General features: G+C 35.1%; 1 long non-coding RNA gene across 1 annotated transcript; it reads right to left on the bottom strand.

Moving 5' to 3' along the window:
* Positions 1-844: 844 nt before the first annotated feature.
* Positions 845-13,333, bottom strand: LOC123534938 (uncharacterized). Its single transcript, XR_006683106.2, has 5 exons — positions 13,244-13,333; positions 12,512-12,646; positions 11,300-11,382; positions 10,319-10,439; positions 845-3,231 (listed from the first exon to the last, which is right to left on the bottom strand). It is a non-coding gene; the product is annotated as an uncharacterized LOC123534938 (long non-coding RNA).
* Positions 13,334-23,044: the final 9,711 nt, after the last annotated feature.

Below are 23,044 nucleotides of genomic sequence, written 5' to 3'. Positions count from 1 at the left end.
GAAACATACGTAATGAAACTATCGGTAAAACAACAGCATTATTTTTAAATATCATAGTTACTAAATGAGAACTACAGAAATACATGATAAGAAACAACAGAAAACAACACACGATTTGAAAAACAACAGAAAACCGCATTTATATCTAAGTTCTAAAGATGAAACATACATAATGAAACTATCGGAAAAACAACAAAGTGAAACAACAGCATTAGTTTTAAATATGATAGTTACTAAATGAAAAATACAGAAATACATGATAAAAAAAACAACAGAAAACAGCACGCGATCTGAAAAACAACAGAAAACTGCATTAGTTTTAAAGACGAAACATACATAATGAAAATATCGGAAAAACAACAAGATAAAACAACAACACTAGTTTTAAAGACGATACTTATCTAATGAGAAATACAGAAAAACGTGAACTAAATAAGCAACAGAAAACAACACGCGAGCTGAAAAAAAAACAACAGCAATGGTTTTAAAAATGAACAAGCTAAAAACATTTGTTTCTTGCCCGATAATAAAAAAGCTCAAGAGGCAAGGGGCGCAAATCCCTTTCAGTTTCTTCTGGATTTTTTCTCCTTTTCTGAGAAATAAAACTTGCAATATATAATGTTGATATATTAAGTACTTTGAAATTCAAACTCAACACAATCATTGTTTCACATTGCCAAATTTGAAGAAACTGCTTTAGCCTTGGGAACAAGTCATAAGTACTATGAACATACAGATACGTATCAAATGAAAAATACTGAAAACCGCGATCTAATAAAACAACAGAAAACAACACGCGATCTGAAAAACAACAGAAAACTGCATTAGTTTGAAAGATGAAACATACATAATGAAAATATCGGAAAAAACAACAAAGTAAAACAACAGCATTATCTTTAAATATCATAGTTACTAAATGAAAACTACAGAAATACATGATAAGAAACAACAGAAAACAACACACGATTTGAAAAACAACAGAACACTGCATTTATATCTAAGTTCTAAAGATGAAACATACGTAATGAAACTATCGGTAAAACAACAGCATTATGTTTAAATATGATAGTTACTAAATGAAAACTACAGAAATACATGATAAGAAACAACAGAAAACAACACACGATTTGAAAAACAACAGAAAACTGCATTTATATCTAAGTTCTAAAGATGAAACATACGTAATGAAACTATCGGTAAAACAACAGCATTATTTTTAAATATCATAGTTACTAAATGAAAACTACAGAAATACATGATAAGAAACAACAGAAAACAACACACGATTTGAAAAACAACAGAAAACCGCATTTATATCTAAGTTCTAAAGATGAAACATACATAATGAAACTATCGGAAAAACAACAAAGTGAAACAACAGCATTAGTTTTAAATATGATAGTTACTAAATGAAAAATACAGAAATACATGATAAAAAAAACAACAGAAAACAGCACGCGATCTGAAAAACAACAGAAAACTGCATTAGTTTTAAAGACGAAACATACATAATGAAAATATCGGAAAAACAACAAGATAAAACAACAGCATTAGTTTTAAAAGAAAACAACACGCGATCTGAAAAACAACACGCAATATGAATGATAGTTTTTCACCCCACATGACCCCGATTCAAAATTGACCTAGAAATAATGAAGACAAACATTCTGACCAAGTTTCATAAAGATTGGGTCACAAATGTGGCCTCTAGAGTGTTCACAAGCTTTTCCTTTGATCTGGCCTACTGACCTAGTTTTTGACCCCACATGACCCAGTTTCGTACTTGATCTAGATATCATCATGACTAACATTCTGACCAAGTTTCATAAAGATTGGGTCCGACACAAATGTGGTCTCTAGAGTGTTCACAAGCTTTTCCTTTTATCTAGCCTAGTGACCCAGTTTTTCACCCCACATCACCAAGTTTCAAAACTGACCCAGAAATCATCAAGACTAATATTCTGACCAAGTTTCATAAAGATTGGTTCACAAATGTGGTCTCTAGAGTGTTCACCAGGTTTTCCTTTGATCTGACCTACTGACCTAGTTTTTGACCCAACATAACCCAGTTTCAAATTTGACCTAAAGATCATCAAGACTAACATTCTGACCAAGTTTCATAAAGATTGGGTCAAAAATGTGGTCTCTAGAGTGTTCACAAGCTTTTCCTTTGATCTGACCTACTCACCTAGTTTCTGACCCCACATGACCCAGTTTCAAAAATGACCTACAGATTATCAAGACTAACATTCTGACCAAGTTTCATAAAGATTAGGTCACAAATGTGGCCTGTAGTGTTCACAAGGCAAATGTTGAAGGACGCCAGAAATGACTGTTCACAATAGCTCACCTTTATGCTCTGGTGAGCTAAAAAAACATCATGCATTGACCTAAAAACAAAACAATAAGCACTTCTGTATATACAGGAACTGCAGTTATTCCAGTTTAATGCACAAAAATAAGTTGTGCAAACTTAAGTAGTAAGTAATGTGTTGAAATGTCAACACTAGCTTTAATAATTACAGATTATCTGCAATTCCTGCATAGGAAGTATGTGTAACTCACCCCTCAGTTGATATTTGTACTTGACTGTAAATTTCTTGTTCTTTAGACAGTAAAATGTCTGACTGTGCCACTTTCACACAAAAAGCCACTTTCTTAAAAGTTTTAAATTTTCTGTTTACACCGTTTGATTTTTTAATAAAAAATTCACTGTCAACTGTTACTGTTTGTGTTTTCTACTCCAGTCATCAAAAACAAACAGAAAGTGGTAAAATTTCTGAGTATTTTGATAATCCACTAATTTAAATTGCACTATTCATATAGTCTCTGTTCTCCGAATGTCAAAGTAAGTGATTTCCTAACACCCCAGAAATATCATTCTGATAATACACAATTATAATTTGCTCAAAAATCCATACACTGGTTTTAACTGAATATTGATGTCCACTCAAAAAACCATGCACTGCTTCATAACCGGCTGTTCAAATCTTCTAAAAATCCACATACAAACACTCACAATGGTTTACAACTGAATGTTCATATCTCCTGTTCACTGGCCGAGTAGATCACGTATTAGAACTGCTGGTAATCACAACATTATTGCTGGACTCCATTCCGTTAGATAAACTGCATTTAGTTCTATATTTCATTTGGAAAGCAGAATTGAAAGTGGTTCATGGAGTAGGTTTGTCTTCAGTCCACTGTGTTGGTAAGAAGAAATCACACATCCTGAAAGAAGCACAAAATATTCACAATACTTACAATCATGTAAGAGAAACTAAATTTTACCAGATATAGCAACGTATTCAAGGTTCTAGGCAGGTGTACATTTTAACAATTTATTGCAACATGCATATAACTCATTTCAGTTAACTGCAACAATTAATTATTCATAAGAATGATTCGTTTGTTTTAGGTTTAACACCAGTCCATTTCTTCAAAAATATTTCAGTTATAATGCAGACTGTTAACCTAACCTAGCTGTGTTCCTGCCATTGATTCTGTACCAGTTCAACCCTGATCTCTGCAAGTAACTGCCAACTTCCCTACATGAATTAGAGGTAGAAGACATTGATGTCTTTCACCAACATAATATGTTTTCCATAACAATCTGGTAAAAGACATCAATGTTTTACATATTATGCCCCCGAGATCTGTATATCTGCGCTCAACCTATTGAGCTAAGTAGGCAGGCTCATAGAATATGAAAATGCTTTTGAAAATGCGAAAAATATATACAGAAAGAAACTTATTTAAAGACAGTTTAAGTATTACAACAATAAAAACAAAAGCTCCACCAAGCGGGGCAATATACGCCCAAAGGGTTACATCATAGGATGAGAACAGAATTTTAAGAACTTGACTGTTGTAGCCCAAAGGACTGGAACAACAAAAGGAAAACTTGAAAAAACAAATCTAAGTCCACAAAAAAATTATTCAAAGTCCACAAAAAAATCCTTATCAGGTACAGGTATGTAAAAATACACCTAACAAGAGCTCGTCGAACATGAAATGCTCCTCTTGATGCATTCAGTAATTGCACAAGGAACTAAAGGAGGGCACGCCATAGCTGTATTCTGTTTAAAATTATTATTACTATTGCTTCTGAATTAAAAAAAAAAAAATGTTCAAATCGCAATGTCGAGGTGAGGTGTCCCTCAACCGTGACTAAATAGTCACGTGAGCGTAGAGAACATTTATGCTAAAAATAGGAACTGGGAATCGCAACACAATACACGTGTTCGGCTAAAAGATCTGTCATGGCTGGAATTCACGGATCCGAATCCGACGAAAATAAGGAACAGTCTACTCAGAAAAAGCCTGAAAATGAATGTGCTTCAAGCAGCAAAGCCGCAAATGTTCTACTGTTCTGGCCTGGTTCAATGTGAGCTTCACCTTTGACCTATTGACCTCAAAATCAACAGGGTTCATCTGTTGGTCATGATCAACCTCCCTATAAGATTTCATGATCCTAGGCCCAAGCTTCTCAAGGTATCAACTGGAAAGGGTTTAACTGTTCCGGGTCAATGTGACCTTGACCTTTAGCCTACTGACCTCCAAATCTGTAAGGGTCATCTATGGTCATGACCAACCTCCCTATCAAGTTTCATGATCCTAGGCCCAAGCATTCTCAAGTAATTGTCTGGAAATGATTTAAATGTTCAGGGTCACTGCAACCTTGATCTTTGACCTACTGAACTCAAAATCAATTTGAGTCATCTGCCCTATCACTTTTCCTGATCCTAGGCCCATTTGTATTCTCGAGTTATTGCCCGGAAACCGTTTTACTGTTCCTGGTCAATGTAACCTTGACCTTTGACCTACTGATCTCAAAATCGATACGGGTCATCTGCTGGTGATGATCAACCTCCCTATCAACTGTCATGAGCCTAGGCCCAAGCAATCTTGAGTTATCATCCGAAAACCGTTTTACTGTTCCGGGTCACTGTGACCATGATTTCTGACAAACTAACCTCAAAATCAGTAGGGGTCACCTGCTGGTCATGATCAACCTCCCTATCAACTTTCATGATCCTAGGCCCAAGCTTTCTTGAGTTACCATCCGGTAACCGTTTAACTGTTCAGGGTCACTGTGACCTTGACCTTTGACATACAGATCTCAAAATCAATAGGGGTATCTGCTGGTGATGACCAACCTTCCTACCAACTTTCATGATCCTAGGCCCAAGTGTTCTTGAGTTATCATCTGGAAACGGATTGGTCTACAAACTGACCGACCGACTGACAGACCGACCGACATCTGCAAAACATTATACCCCTTCTTCAAAGGGGGGGCATAAAAACTGGAGGGACAAATGCCCCCGCAGCACCTTGACCTTTGACCTGGTGACCTTGACCTATGACCTGGTGACCCCAAAGTCAGTAGGGGTCGTGTACTCAATCAGTACTATCAGCATGTAAAGTTTGAAGGTCTTAGGTGCAGTGGTGCGTGAGTAAAGTGACTTCATGCAAAAAGTTAACGTTGTGACGAACGAACGAACAAACAGATGGACAGTTGAAGACTAATATGCCTCCCTTCAGGGGCATAAAATCAATTGAAAGTGAACAAAAAAGAGATCTGCCAAATAAAAATAACAACACTGCAATATAGAGCCATACACACAAAGCAAAGTCATATTATGACATTTGACCCTTAAGTGTGACCTTGACCTTGAAGCAAGTCATCCAGAACATGCACTCTGCATGTTGTCTCAGTGTGGTGAACATTTCTGCCAAGTTTCTTTGAAATCCTTCCAGCAGTTCAAGTGTTAAAGAGCGGACACAAAACAAACTGATATGTCTTTTGACCCCTAAGTATGACCTTGACCTGGAAGTGAGTCATCCTTCCATGCGCTCTGCACGCCGTCTTGGTGTGGTGAACATTTGTGTTAAGTTTCTTTGAAATCCTTCAAGGGGTTCAAGAGTTCATAGCAGACAGGTAACAAATTGGTATGACCTTTGACTCCTGTGACCTTGACCTTGAAGCGAGACATCCAAAACATGCGATCTGCATGTCGTCTCGGTGTGGGGAACATTTGTGTCAAGTTTCCTTGAAATCCTTCAAGGGGTTCAAGAGTTACAGAGCGGATATGAAACTGCTAACAGACAGACAGACACCAGCGTCATAACATAATACATCCCTTCGGGCGTATAACAAGAGGGTCATGATGACCCTGGATCGCTCACCTGAGTAATATGAGCTACAAGTTTCAAATGTCAAACTGATGATAAAATATTAAGAAAGTAAATAAGTCACATTCATGGTCAAAGAAATTCAGTTTTGTGTACAAAACTGTGCATGTCATCAAAATTTCAATGCTGTATTTTAACAAGAGGGTCAAGATGACCCTGGATCGCTCACCTGAGTAATATGAGCTACATGTTTCAAATCTCAAACTGATGGTTTTTAGAAATTTTTTGAAGATTTTCCTATGTACAATTAAGTAACCCCTGGGGCGGGGCCAATTTTACCCAGGGGCTCATGATTTGAACAAAGTTTCTAAAAGTCTACTAGGCAGTGTTACATATCAAATATCAAAGATCCAGGCCTTCTGGGTTTTTTTAAGCAAATTTATGAAGATTTCCTTATGCACAATCAAGTAACCCCTGGGGCTGGGTGAATTTGACCCTGGGGGGTCAAGATTTGAACAAATTTTGTAGAGGTCCACTAGGCAATGCTACATGTCAAATATCTAAGCCCTTGGCCTTCTGGTTTATTTTTAGAAAATTTTGAAGATTTTTCTATGTACAATCAAGTAACCCCATTGGGCGGGGTCAATTTGACCCCGAGGGTCAAGATTTGAACAAATTTTGTAGAAGTCTATTAGGCAATGCTACATGTCAAATATCTAAGATCTAGGCCTTCTGGTTTATTTTTAGAAAATTTTTGACGATTTTCCTATGTAAAATCAAGTGACCCCTGGGGTGGGGTCAATTTTGACCTAACCGGGGGTCATGATTTGAACATATTTTGTAGAGGTCCACTAGGCAATGCTACATGTCAAATATCTAAGCTCTAGGCCTTCTGGTTTATTTTTTTTTAAAAAATCGAAAATTTTCCTTTAGAAATCTATGTAAAATCAAGTGACCCCTGGGTGGGGTCAATTTTGACCCTGGGGTCATGATTTGAACAATTCTAGTAGAGGTCCATTAGGCAATGCTACATGTCAAATATCTTAGCTCTATGGCTTCTGGTTTTTGAGAAGAAGATTTTTTAAGATTTTCCTATGTAAAATCAAGTGACCCCTGGGGCGGGGTCAATTTTGACCCCGGGGTCATGATTTGAACAAATTTGGTAGAGGTCCACTAGGCAATGCTTCACACCAAATACCTAAGCTCTAGGGCTTCTGGTTTTTGAGAAGAAGATTTTTAAAGTTTTTCCTTTCAGTTGCCCTGGCAACAAGAGTTCTGCATGGAATTCAATTCTTTGAACAATTTTGAAAGGGGGCCACCCAAGGATCATTCCTGTGAAGTTTGGTGTAGTTCTGCCCAGTGGCTTTCAAGAAGAAGGTTTTTTTAGAAATTGTTGACGGACGACGCACGACTGGCGACGCACGACGGACATCAAGTGGTCACAATAGCTCACCTTGTCACTTTGTGACAGGTGAGCTAAAAAACAAGAAAGTAGGTCTGTAAGTCAAGGTCACAGTCAAGTGACATAATATTACTTGAGGTCATCAGGTAATTATAATTAAACAGTCTTGGAAATAGGATCAGATGATTTTAAGTATTTTTTCCTATATAATTCACATTTATAATAACTAAGTGACCCCAGGACGGGGCCTCTATTAACCCCAGGGGCATAATTTGAAAAATTTTGGTAGACTACTACTAGACAATTCATCATACCAAATATCAAAAGCCTAGGTTTATATGGTTTCAGACAAGAAAATTTTTAAAGCTTTTTCCTATATGTCTATATAAAACCTGGGACCCCCAGGGCAGGGGCCTCTTTTCACCCTAGGGGTTCAATTTGAACAATTTTGGTTGAGGACCACAGGACAATGCTACAAACCAAATATCAAATGTCTAAGTGTTGTGGTTTCTGACAAGAAGATTTTTAAACTTTTTTCCGATATAAATCTATGTAAAACTTGGGACCCTGGGGCAGGCCATATTTGACCCTAGGGGGATAATTTAAACAATCTTGAAAGAGGACCACTAGATGATGCTACATACCAAATATCAAAGCCCTAGGCCATGTGGTTTTGTACAAGAAGATTTTCAAAGTTTTCCCTATATAAGTCTATATAAACCATGTGACCCCCGGGGCAGGGCCATATTTGATCCTAGGGGGATAATTTGAACAAATTTGGTAGAGGACCACTAGATGATGCTACAAACCAGATATCAAAGCCCTAGGCCCTGTGGTTTTGGACAAGATTTTTTTTCTTTTTTTTTTTTTCCTTTCGGTGGCCATGGCAACCAGAGTTCTGCATGGAATTCAATTCTTTGAATAATTTTGAAAGGGAGCCACCCAAGGATATTCCCGTGAAGTTTGGTGTAATTCTGCCCAGTGGTTTTCAAGAAGAAGATTTTTTTAGAAATTGTTGACAGACGACGGACGAATGAAATTATTCTCGGTACGACAATAACAGTCTTTACGGTATTGCTAATTTAACAGTCTTTACAGTAGTTCAGGTCTCGTGATTATTGTGCATTTGTGTATTGGGTATATATATACCATTACAACGTAACTTTAATTCATCTCGAGGTTAAATATTTGGCAGTGAAGTTTACAATAGTGTATGCCCTACCCACCCTCCCCATATGCAAGCGGTTTAAAGCATTCTTATCAAATGATCTATAATAGTTCAGATTTTTATAAACGATTTTCTAGTTGTCTGCATCTTTATGGACACTAAGCGAGAATGAAATTATTCTTACTCTAGTATTTTTGATTTTATTTTTATTTTCACATACAGTTCTTTCACAGGTGGAGTTACTCAGGAGGATATGACGTTGATGGTTTTACATTTAATCATTTCTAGAAATAGTTCTTTTTCAGTTCAAGCAGTGAACAGTTACTTGTTACTTTTATTTTAGTTTACTTTGAAATTTTGTTCAATTCTAAGTTAGTTTCGTTTCAGTTTTCCATTCCATTCCAACAAGACTACGACAACCGGAACAGATGAATACTGAATTAAACGTGTATTGTGTTGATATATAATGTAAATCGATACTTACTCTTAGTAACCAAATATTAGCCTTATTCCTACTTTCTGTGTTTGTTTTATTTCTTACTGTTATGAAAGTTTAGAGAATAATTAATTTACTCTCGAATTTCAGAGAGAGTAATGGACATTAAGTGGTCACAATAGCTCACCTTGTCACTTCGTGACAGGTGAGCTAACAAGAGCTGTCAATAAGACAGCATGCTCGACTTTTCTCGGTGCTGGACTCTATTTAATTAGAGCTTTGCCAGTAAGAACTTTAGCAAACTTTAACCAAATATTCTAAGTCATAAAGGGGCATAACTCTGTCAAAATTCAAATCAGAGTTATGGGGATTGCTTCTCCTAGTGTAAACTTTGATAGAAAATAACTATTTTTTAAGTTTCATTGTCAATAGCTTTGATAGTAACAGAGATATTTGACTTTATCAAAAACTAACTATGCCGGAGCGAGTGCGATAGCTCTACTTTTTTTCTGAAATTTGAGCTAAAAAGGGCAATAATTCAGCCAGAATAGTTGACATAGTTATGTTAACCTGCCTACAGATACAAGAAAGTATTAAAAGTTCAAATAGTTTTGATTAACATGGACTTGTACAAAAACCGAACCAAAAAGGGTCATAATTCAGTCAAAATACTTGACGAGTTATGTACTCTTGCCTACAGATGTAAATCATGATGAAAAATAAGCATTCAAAGTTTCATAGCCACACGTCAGTTTTGACAAAACATGGACTTGTATGAAAAATGTATGTGTTCTTGCTTACAAAAAGAGACTGTTACGATAAACGGTGATAAACAATTCAAAGCCATGTGTCAAATAGTTTACACCAGATATGAACTGGTATGAAAAACTTTACCAAACTTTTTAAGTTAAAAGGGGCCATAATTCAGGCAAAATCCTTGATGGAGTTATATACTCTTGCCTAAAACTGGACATGGTGATGGTACACAAGTGTTGAAAGCTTTATTTCAAAAAGTTTTGTCAAAATGTGGACTGGTACAAAAAACTTAACCAAGGTAGGATGCAGACGCCGATACCATGGTGAGTAGGATAGCTCTACTTATTCTTCAAATAGTCAAGCTAAAAATAAAAAGATATTTAATGAAAAGGCACTTTAAAAGATTTTGTAAGTCTCAGACCTTTCGGCTTTCCATTTTTTGTCTACACTGGCACCCGTACAGCATTTCCAACATGTTCACCAACAGCGTATGCTCACAAGAATTTCCTTGTTGTACATGTTTCTTCCCTGTTTGTGTATGCCTGGAATCGGCAAAGAACTTTTTAGGCAAATATGACATTTCTGTTTTCAGATGACAAGATTCATACATAATATGTATTGAAAATTTTATAGCAAGATGCTAAGATATTTTAGCTGGGTGATGCTCAAGCGGACCTAGCCTGGGGATAACCCTAATATATTAAATAATTTCTAAGTTCTCAAAATTAATGTGAATTTTATGATCAGTAACTAAAGTCCTGATATAAATTTATTCATCTATGATACCTATGCATACATAATTCTGATGTATTAAAATATCTATGCCTACATAACTTATGACTTGTATTTAAATACGGTTACCATAAAGTTCAAAGGCCATACTCTTTTCTATGGTAGAGTTTACAGCCTTTTCCTGTTGGAATACTTCCAAATCATGCAATTTACCCAAAAAATTGATTTTATATCCATTTTTTTATTCCCCTTTGCCCAAAGAGCAAATGATGACACTGTACATTAAAATGTGTGCACAATGGCACATTTCTGTTACAAAATGCATGCTAGGTTAAAACAAGAAGCTGCGTTCAATAAAAGCTTGATGCCCCCAGTGGCATCCTTGTCGATAAAAAGCAACCTAAGTCCAAAACAAGGTCAAGTTCAAGGTCAAGGTCAAACTGAGGTCAGGTGATGTCTGAAGATAAGGAAGGGTCACAGGTTACACCTGCATTAGTATCAAGTCATTCTAGTAAGGGGTATTGACACTAGACGAAACGGTCCCATTTGGTTAACCTTGTACAGCCGGACGAACGAACGAACAGATAGACAGGACAATCACTATATGCCTCCCGCATCAGTAGATGCCGTGGGACATAAAAATATACACTGCAAAAATAATTATGCTTACCAAGTTGTTTAACTAACTGCAACTCTTCCTCAACAATTGTATCTCAACACAGCTCACATCACACTCCACAATCCAGTGTTGGCCTAAAGTAGAAAAAAACATTTTTACAAGTTTTAGTGTGAGATTTAAAGTAAGAATGTTAACTTTCTCAATTCAAATTAATTTAAACAAGAGCACCGCCTTGTGGGTGCAGACGCACATCTGATTTTTTTGTCTCTGTATAATAGAAATATTGACCTACCCATGATTTTCTAAGTCCAAAAGGGGCAATAATTTTTGCCAAATGCAATACAGAGTCACAGTTCTTGCTGTGTAGTGTCAGCTTTTAATGGCAACTAATGCTCCAAGATATAAAGCAATGGCTTTGATCGTAAAGGAGAAAAGTTAAACCTAAATGCCAAACTTAACCAAATGATCTGATATTTTTAAGTCCAAAAGGGGCCATAATTCTCGCAAAAAGCAATGCAGTGTTACAGTATCTGCTGCACAGTGTCAGCTTTTAACAGCGACTAAATGCTCCAAGTTTTAAAGCAATAGCTTTGACCATAATGGAGAAAAGCTGACCTAAACACAAAACTTAACCAAGAAATGTGATATTTTCTAAGTTCAAAAGGGGCCATAATTCTCCCAAAAAGCAGGATGGAGTTATGTTTCTTGCTGTACAGACTCAGCATTTGATGGTGAACAAGTGTTGCAAGTTTCAAAACAATAGCATTGATGATTTAGGAGAAAAGTTTACCTAAAAACAAAACTTAACCAAGAAATCTGATATTTTCCAAGTCCAAAAGGGGTCATAACTCTTGCAAAAAGCAGGATTGAGTTATGTTTCTTGCTGTACAGAATCAGCTTTTGATGGTGAACAAGTTTTGCATGTTTGAAAGCAATAGCTTTGATAGTTTAGGAGAAAAGCTGACCTAAACATAAAACTTAACCAGGCAATGCCAATGTCGATAACTAATTTTTTTTTCTTCAAAAAATCACATGAGCTAAAAACGAAACTGTATTTTTCTATATGTTTTTTATCATTCTCAGGGATTAAATTGTGACTTTTAAGTCAAACATTTGTAATAATATAATAATACTGAGCGTCAATGCTGTCGTCTATCAAGAAAGGAAGCACTTAATTCAAGTTGAAAGTAAAGTAATATAAGGCTGAAAAATAGATATTTAATGACATTTAAGGCAGACGAAAAGATTGTTAAAGTCTAAAACCTTTTAGCTTTGCCTTTAACCAATTCTGTGTCCATTTTTTTGTCCATGTTGGACCAGGAATGGCATATCCAACATGTTCAACAACAGCGGATGCTCACAAAAACTTTGTACACATCTTTTCCCATTTGTGCATGCCTGAAATCAGCAAAAGTTTTTATGCAAGAATGGCAGTTTTTCAGGTGATAAGATTTTTTCATGAACAGGACTCAATCAAACCGAGTCTGCTATTATTCTTCTTGGTTGCATTCTTTGCTTCCAAAAGATCTTTTTACAGATTTTATTGTACATGACAATATGCATTTAAAATTTACTGCAAGGCTATAAGATATTTTAGCTGGTTGATGCTCCAGCTGAAATGGCCTGGTGAAACCCTAACAATGAATAATTTCTAAGTTCTTCAAATAGCCAAAAATGACATCACATATGTCAATTTTATGATCAGTAACTGAAGTGTTGATGTTGATTTTATTTATTCTATAAAACCAAGCCTAGAATACCGATGCATTTAAATAACACAAAAGTTCATCACCCAGGTTTTTCTTCTATGATATTATATTATTAATAATCAGAGTTTCAGACCATGCTGTTTTCCCAAAAACACTGACATAACATCAGCTTTTTATTCCCCAAGTAATGACATTGTAGGTTAAAATATGTGTGTTCAGTGGCACATTCCTGCTAAAAAAATGCATACTAGGTAAAAATATACATTACAAACATAATAATGCTTACCAAATTGTGCAACTTGGAATGCAACTCTTCCTCAACAACAGTATCTCAACACAGCACACACACACACACACACACCACAGTCTTTTTGATCCAGTCTGCAAATGATTAAATGGCTTACAGTATAAATTATGCATGAGACTGTGGTAAAGGAAAGACATTTATGAATAATAAAACATTCACTTGCTCAAAATATTACCAAACTGTCAAGATACAATGAGCCAAAAGTTTAACAAAAAATAAACTGGATAGTTTATAATAACTGGATAGTTTATGAGTCCAATGAACATATTAGTAAAATTATCTAACCTGTATTATAATCCAATAATTTTCAAATCATTTTAATATAATCAATGCACAAATCACAAGTTTGCAGTTACACAAGGCTAAAGGCAATGATCAGATAATCTGCAATGCCTAATCCAATGAAATTAAAGCAAATGAGAGGGAAATGTCTGACCTTGGGTCAATTTACACCTGGATGCACACAAATTATAGGTTACAACACACTAAATAGCTGTTCTTCTTTATTCTATATAAAAGTGCCATATTTCAAATGACTGCAGCACACATTATGACCCATTTTAAAGGCACTGACCTCCAGATTTGGCTAAAAATTATCTTTCTTTCAAATTTAAGTTTGCTCATATTATGAATACGAGTTAGTGTTTCTAAAATATTATAAAAATTCCAAATCAAGAAAAAGATACTCTCGTCAGGAATCGAATCCCGGACAGCCGCAACAATTAAAACATTTTCTCGTCGTTGTAACCAATAGAGCTATAGCGGAATTAGTGAATTATGACTTCAAAATATGGATATTCATAATCCAGAGCATTACAAACACTTTTCAATTTTCATCGTAAAAAGTTGTAAAAACAGCAAATTGTCGTGTTTCTGTAACATATAGTTTGTCAGTAATTAAGTTTTTAAGCCTTCTTATTATAGCATTTATTTCCAGATATCAAAAAAAAAATATGTTGTCGATTCAACTGGAGGCCAGTCCCTTTATATGTCAGTAATTAAAATTTTCTTGAAAAATATTGTCAGTGCTGAATAAAAATCAAAAGAAAGTAGGAGTTATGTTTAATGCAAGAAAAATATTTTCAGTCAAACATACAAACTGCAAAATCAGTTAACAAGAGGGCCATGTTGGCCCTGTATTGCTCACCTGAGTACCGTTGCTCAAAATGATATGATCAAGTTTTGACATAGAGCACATAGGCATACACATTAAATATTATCAGGATAAACATTTTCTTGTAACAGTCCCTTTTGACCTAGTCAGGACCAATTTCCATACAAAGTTTGAGGGTCCTATTCTCAAATGCTACATTTTGTACTAACATGACTATTCCTTACCCTGGAAGACTTAAATAACATTTAAAACCTGAGATACACCCATTTTTAATTTGAAACAAAGGGAGGTAATTTGACATAAAATCAGTCCATAGCTATTTACCCCGATTGCCTCAGTCCAACTAAAGACAATAATCAAATTTCAAATTATGTTATTTATTTATTTTAATATATTTATTGAATTCCCTAAAAAGACTGCACAAAAGGAGTACACTTCCAGTCAGTTAAACACCTTTAAAAACTCACCATTTTCAAATAACTGTTACATGTTTGTTTCGATGCATTTGCAATAATGTCCCAGTGTTGAAATTTCAGTAACTAGGTGGCACATAGTTTCTTTACTTTTATTTCATTACAAATGGCATTCATTTTAAAGCAGAACAACTTTTTAAAAAATATTTTAAGTATATCCAACATACGGGACAGTATGGCAGAACATGTAATGGTTAGGTAGATTGTTGGTAAAGATTTTGTTCGTTTATCAAATATTTCTGTGTTTTAATGATATAAAAATGCATTTGTAAACCTTAAGCTCTGCCTTCTTCAGATACATGTAAAATTTTCTTAGCATGTAAAAGCGAATTTCCGAGATCATGTATCTGATACATTGGTAAAATATACTATAAGGAATGGATAGGTCTTTATGTCTGTCCCACTACAAGTGGAAGACAAAAATAAACATTTATATTTTATACTGCAACAGTAATGTATTAATATATTTGTTTCTTGCATAACAGATGTGGATTTCTAGTGTTTTTACCAGTGCTAGAAAAATCTATCTTACACCCCAGGGTGTATATAGTGTATTCTAACTAATAAGAAAGTGTCACTTAATAGGTAAGTATCACTTCCTTTGAGGAATTCTTTTTTTTAATAACCTACCTATCTACCCATGGTTAAAATCCTGGGTCAGTAACTGCAAACAATTTATTTAAGATGGCCTAAATTATATTCATTTTACAACTTCATTAAAAACATAGATAACTATCTTAATAAAGTGTGGTCTCAGTTCAACTTAATACATCAAATGCTGTGCTAGATAAATTCAATAAAATGTTCAGACATTAAACAGGTTGTATTGGCCTAATATATGTCACTGTTAGTTTGTAACTATAGACGCCCATATTTCTCAATTTTTCCATGCAAATTATGTATGGTCACCATCATGGAAACAAAAGAATACAGATAATTCTGTGGGGTGTCTTAAAGGGTGTCTTAAAGATCTCTTATCAATAAAGACTCATGTTACAGTTTCAGATTGTTAAAATGATACAAGAGCCCAAAGTCAACCCCACTCACTATATTGCCAAAAGTGGAAAATAGCCTACCAAAATCGTTCTCGATTCGAAAATGATCAATGTAGGTAGTTGGAAGTCTGGATCAACACCTGCAGTGCCTATATTCTAAGCTTCAAGTCAATACCTTTAATAGTTCTTAAGTTATGCTCCAGACATGAAATATAATGGCAGATTTCACCTTGCTGTGACCTGGACCTTTGACCTACCACCCTGGTTCAAGCACTCTGCACATCGTCTCATCACCATCTTTGTTTGTTTTGGGTTTAACGCCGATTTTCAACAGTATTTCAGTCATGTAACAGCGGGCAGTTAACCTAATCAGTGTTCCTGGATTCTGTACCAGTACAAACCTGTTCTCCGCAAGTAACTGCCAACTACCCAACATGAATCAGAGGTGGAAGACGAATGATTTCAGACACAATCTCTTTTATCAAAGTGTCATGGAGAACATACGCCCCGCCCGGTGACCCTGTGATCCGTAGACAAACGCTCTACCTACTGAGCTAAGCGGGCGTGCCCAACAACCAAAGTTTGAAGTGAATATTTTGAATGGTTAATAAGCTATGCTCTGGACATGAAATAAAATGGACAAATTTGATCTTTCAGCTAAATTTGTGACCTTGACTTCTGACCTACTGACATGGTTCATGTGCTCTGTATATCATGTTATTGCCACTTACCTACATGCCAAGTTTAAAGTCAATATTTTGCATGATTATTTAGTTATGCTCTGGACACAAAATATGATGGACAATATTGACCTGTTAGCTCAATTTATGACCTTGACCTTTAGTCTACAGAGCCGGTTTAAGTGCTCTGCACATCGTTTAATTGCCATCTACCTAAATGCCATGTTTAAAGTTTGAAATTGGCCTAGCGTGGGGGGGGAGGGGAGGGGGGTTGGGAGGGGGAGGGTGTGTGACAAACACAACTTCACATGTTTATAATAAATGTTCATGGAAAAGAATGAAAGAAATTAAATGAAATTCTACCAAATCGTAAGTTTGTTATGTACAAATATGTGGATTTTTATACAATTAAAGTGCAATAACTCTGAAGTTACAAAATAGATCCTCTAAATTCTGTGTAAATTTCATAGTTCAAGGTCAAATATATCAAAAGTTATGATGCAGAAATTGCCATATTTATAGTACCCTATAATAGTTAACACTAGAAAAATCTAAAATAATTTTTTGTTTTTTTTTGTTTTGAGGTGGGGAGGGGGAAGGGTTGTGACCAAGGTAAGGGGAGGACCAGGTGTGGGTACACAACTTCATATGTTTACAATAAATGTTCATGGGAAAAAAATGAAAGAAATTTAATGAAATTCTACCATATGGTAAGTTTGTTATACAAATATGTGGATTTTTATACAATTATAGGGCAATAACTCTGAAGTTACAAAATAAATCCAAACGAAATTACCTGTACACAACCACAACATGGTGATCTAAATTCTGTTTAAGTTTCATAGTTCTAAGTCAAATATATCAAAAGTTATGATGCAGAAATTGCCATATTTATAGTACCCTATATAGTTTACACTGACTAGAAACTTCTAAGGGCCAAAACTCTGGTGTTACTTGGGCAATCTGACTGAAAGTTGACGGGCCGCATAAACTCATAGTGGTGAACATGTATATGAAGTTTTAATAAATATTCCCAACCACTTCCTAGATATGGCTCCAGACGGACAGAAAGAGGGAAGGAAGGACAGACAGATGGACAACACCAAAACTATATATCCCTCCAACTTTTGTCGGGGGATAATAATTAAGATAGAGTGAAAGTACATCAAAACTTTAACCTGAAATTCTATCTCACAAGAGGGTCATGATGACCCTGGTTCGCTCACCTGAGTAATATGAACTACATGTTTCAAATATCAAACTGATGATAAAATATTAAGAAAGTCAGTAGGTCACATTCATGGTCAATGAAATTCAGTTTTACGATTTGTGTGCAAAACTGTGTATGTTATCAAAATTTCAAGGCTGTATCTTAAAAAACAAGAAAGTAGGTCAGTAGGTCAAGGTCGCAGTCAAGTGACACCATATTACTTGGGGTTATCAGATAATTATAATTAGACAGTCTTGGAAATAGGAACAGAATATCGAGGGCTGACCGGGAAACTATTGTATCTGACATTTTGACCAAAAATGGTTTTATTGCATTTTCTTAAGCCTTTTATTATCATACATCTACTGCAAAAATATTACAAAAACTTTCCAATAATTTCTTGTTCTTTTTTTAATAATGTGAAAATATTGTATCTGCAACCATCAACTTCTTAAAAGTTCTTTGACCGGGAAACTATTGTATCTACCTCCTAAGCACATACAATAGTTTCCCGGTAACTTTTCCTGTTACAGTCTCAATTTGAAAAAACATTATTTGTGACATTATGGTCTGTAATTTAAACACCAAACAAGGAGAAAACTTGTTACTGTTGTTCAGGTTTTATGTGAATATTAAAGAACTAAAATAAATAATAGTTTGCATTAACATTTTCACATAATGTGATACAGATACAATAGTTTCACGGTAACTGCAAACACACTGGTTATGAAATAAAATGTTGTATGTGCAAACTTGTATGGTGGTGTCAGGTCTTGATTTACTTAGAACAAGTGAATCCTTCATGCAAACAGTGAAGTCCCTAATCATACGTCACATTCTGTTGCGTCTGAGGTTGGTCTTCAGCGTTTGCCAAAGTCCTCATTCACAGATTGCTAGGCATGAATTGTTTAAACAAAACCTGTCCAGAAATGTTTGTGAGGTGACCCTCTACCAAGATGCTTCTACCAGATATTTCAAGCTGTTCTTAAAATCACTTCTTTTACATACTCTTATGTAGGAAAAGATTTGAAAATATTATCTAGTCTAAAACCAAGAAGCCAAGAGCTTTAATATACATTTGGTAAATTGGTATCACTGAGGTGAACGTTTCACGACTCTGTGGATCCTCGTGTTATTTTTATTGTTGGAAAGTTGTTACAATTTTTTCAGAAAGAACTCGGCTTGTAAGCTTCAAAGCCAATTTCCCCAAAAAAATTAATGCTGAATACTATTACATAATTGAGCCATGTCATGCAAAAAAGTGTCTTCATGACTGAGTAAATTTCTGTCAAGACTTACTGTAGATCCAGGCTTTTCTGTGCTTTTAGTTTGTTGAAATAGGATCAGAAAATTGCTTCTTGAAAAAGTTTAATAGGTCTTTTGTTACTTAGCAAACAGTGTGGGCCCTGATCAGACTGATCTGGGCCCACAGCGTTTGCAAAGTCCTGAAGATTACCAAAGGCAGTTGTTAGTGTGACGTGGCTCTATTTAACCATGTTAATTCATACAGTCATGGCTTACACTTTAACCTTTAGCCTGCTGCCGGCAAGTGATTCTGCCTTTGCGACCAGTGCAGACCAAGATCAGCCTGCACATCCGTGCAGTCTGATCATGGTCTGCACTGTTCGCTATTCAGTCAGTAAATTTTCAGTGAACACCCCTTCGAATAATAAATGGTACTGCCCAAATTGAATGATAGACCAGTCCATTATAGAAATTTAGCAGGGTAAAGGTTAATGGCTATGGACTTAATTTTGTACATACTTTTATGAAAATATAGAAGACGTAGTTAGCCATGTGTCATTCTGTTATGTGACATAATGGCTTATCTTGTTGCTTTTTCTTGTCCTTTACTTTTGAAAATGGCAGCATGACCAAATTAGGTCAATGATGCATTACCTTAGTTTCCTTTGTGACTCCTCTCGGATTATGCTGTTCTGTCACATGGGAGGGTTGTATGCTTCGAAGAGGGTAAGGACATGACAAAATGCCTAAGTTTTTATTCATTTATCGCACATGCGTGTGGTCATGTGCTTGCTTTCTGGCTTTTCATTTTGCTGTCTGTCATTTTTGAAATTTTAGCCTCAAATATTGATAAAGGTGATTAAGTTATTGTAATAAACTGAAGCTCTGTTAAAAACATTTTGTCCATTTTGTCCTTTTTTATTTGTACTATAACGATTTAAATTTTTGAGTGTATATGAATACCTTTGTCCAAAAAAGAAAAAGAGACAGTGTCATGTAGAAATCTCTGTTTTCAGCAATTTTTTAAAATGATTCTTGATAATAGTCTGTCTTTACCAAAGTTTCACTATACTACTGTAGCTGGAACACAGGTGATACAGAGAACAAAATCACATATTAAATTGTTCACATAAAGGTAAATTAGGCCTTAATTTTTTTTTTGTTTTCGGTAGCATGCACAAAATAAATTAGGGTAGGAAGGTTGGAAAATGTTTTTTGTTTGTTTAAAATTATTGAGACTTTTCGGAAATTATTTTTATGTCAAGAAATGAATACAATTTAGGAGGTTATGTCTTTAGAGCACCAATAAGTTCCTTTCTAACATCAATGACAATGTTTAAAGCATAAAAAGTGCAGTTCTGCATTTTTTTTATTAAAAATTTGAAATAAAAACATTGAAATTTTAGGGTCGGACCAACCATTTTGGGTAGGTCGGAATACTGTAAACAAACAATGGAAACAAACAATTTTTTTATGCCTTACACAGTCACTTCAAAAGCAACAGAACTCTGTAACCATGCCACTGCACATCAATATTGGCTATAAGTTAAAACACAAAAGTGCTGTACCATTACTGAAATAATGACAGTGGAATTCACGGACTGTCCTGAAAAATTAAATTCTTGTTGAATATTTGGGAGGGGTGAAAACGGTCCAAATTAAACCAACATAGCTGTGCATCTGCAGTCTGGTCAGGATCCATACTGTTTACTTTCAAACCCTATTGCAATTAGAGAAACTTACAACAGTTAGCAAGCAGTAAAGATCCTGACCAGACTGCACAGATGCACAGGCTGGTCTGGATCCACACACACTGGTCATAAATGCTCTATGTTGGTTTTCTCATGCTGCAGCTAGGGCTGTCATTGATTGGGTCTTAGGCATATCGACGATACCGATATATCAGAAGACAAATATCGATGATACATCGATATATCGATTATTAAGTTAGATTAACAACCTATTTGTTCATATGCATACTATATACCTTCCTGTAAATGCTACTTTTAGTTTTATTGCCTACTTTTCATATTACTGTTTGATTGTGTTGTATTTGTATTTATGAAAATAAAAGAAACAAATAAAAATTAATAAAATCTTTCATTTTTATTTTGCCTTCACTTCTCTTTTGCATTTATCTAAATTTACAACTTTGTAAGCTTAATTGTTTTTGAGGGTCTGAGTGTTTATCTGGATAGTTTTTTCTCTCTGTAAAATATCGATTTTTGAAAATGGGAATCGATAATCGATCGACAAAAAAATATCGTTGATACATCGATATCGTTTCTATCGATGACAGCCCTAGCTGCAGCTCATTTCCCCCTTGTATAGCTTCATTTTAGCATAAATTAATTTCTTGATTTCTTGTATGAAATTTATATCGGGATGTAATGAAATGTGTACAGTCAAGTATTAATGCATACGCTTGCAAAAAAAAAAAAAATAAATAAAAATAATAATAATAATAATTTAAGGTAATGATAAACATATTTTTATTTTATTTGACCATTATTACTGGCTTAAGGTATTGTTTAGTTTAATTCATTTACCAATTTATCAATGGAAATACAAAAATATAAATACAGATAAGCGATAATTCAATGAAATAATAATAAACAAGAGCTGTCCGTAAGACAGCCAAGCTCGACTATTCGAAATATTGTCACAGAAGCAGGAAATTATTACCCAAAATGTTAAATATCAAAAGAGTTTTAAGTTCGAAAGGGGACATAATTTGACTAAAATACATATCAGAGTTATGGGACTTGATGTTATCAACTAGTTTTATAACCCGAAGAAACATGTTAAGTTTCAATTCAATATCTGCATTAGTTTTGGGGATAGTAACTTGCATGTTAAACTTTAACCAGAATTTTCTAAGTCCAAAAGGGGGCATAATTTGCTCAAAATACATGTTAAGAGTTATGGAACTTGACCCAGTGAGGTTGGTAATTGACCTTGAAAAAGAATAAATAAGTTTCAAAGCTATATGCCTTTTGGTAATAGCTGTATGTACTTGCACGCAAAACTTTAACCAGGATTTTCTAAGTCCAAAAGGGGGCATAATTTGCCCAAAATACATGTCAGAGTTATGGGACTTGGTGCTATCAACTAGTTTTATAACCCCGAAGACATATGTGAAGTTTCAATTTAATATCTGTAGTAGTTTTGGAGATAGTTACTTGCATGTAAAACTTTAACCAGAATTTTCTAAGTCCAAAAGGGGGTATAATTTGCCCAAAATACGTGTCAGAGTTATGGGACTTGACCCAGTGAGGTAGGTAATTGACCTAGAAAAAGAAAAAATAAGTTTCAAATCTATATGCCTTTTAGTAATAGCTGTATGTACTTGCACGCAAAACTTTAACCAGAATTTTCTAAGTCCAAAAGGGGGCATAATTTGGCCAAAATACATGTCAGAGTTATGGGGCTTGACCCAGTGAGGAAGGTAATTGATCTAGAAAAAGAAAAAATAAGTTTCAAATCTATATGCCTTTTAGTAATAGCTGTATGTACTTGCACGCAAAACTTTAACCAGGATTTTCTAAGTCCAAAAGGGGGCATAATTTGGCCAAAATGAAGGTCAGAGTTATGGGACTTGGTGCTATCAACTAGTTTTATAACCCCAAAGACACATGTGAAGTTTCAATTCAATATCTGCATTAGTTTTGGAGATAGTAACTTGCATGTAAAACTTTAACCAGAATTTTCTAAGTCCAAAAGGGGGCATAATTTGCTCAAAATACATGTCAGAGTTATGGGACTTGACCCAGTGAGGTAGGTAATTGATCTAGAAAAAGAAAAAATAAGTTTCAAATCTATATGCCTTTTAGTAATAGCTGTATGTACTTGCACGCAAAACTTTAACCAGAATTTTCTAAGTCCAAAAGGGGGCATAATTTGGCCAAAATACATGTCAGAGTTATGGGGCTTGACCCAGTGAGGAAGGTAATTGATCTAGAAAAAGAAAAAATAAGTTTCAAATCTATATGCCTTTTAGTAATAGCTGTATGTACTTGCACGCAAAACTTTAACCAGAATTTTCTAAGTCCAAAAGGGGGCA

This window comes from Mercenaria mercenaria, chromosome 12 (assembly GCF_021730395.1).
Source record: "Mercenaria mercenaria strain notata chromosome 12, MADL_Memer_1, whole genome shotgun sequence".
NCBI classification, from domain to species: Eukaryota; Metazoa; Mollusca; class Bivalvia; order Venerida; family Veneridae; genus Mercenaria; species Mercenaria mercenaria.
The sequence above is the reverse complement of the archived record's forward strand: the minus strand, read 5'-3'. Positions and strand labels throughout refer to the sequence as shown.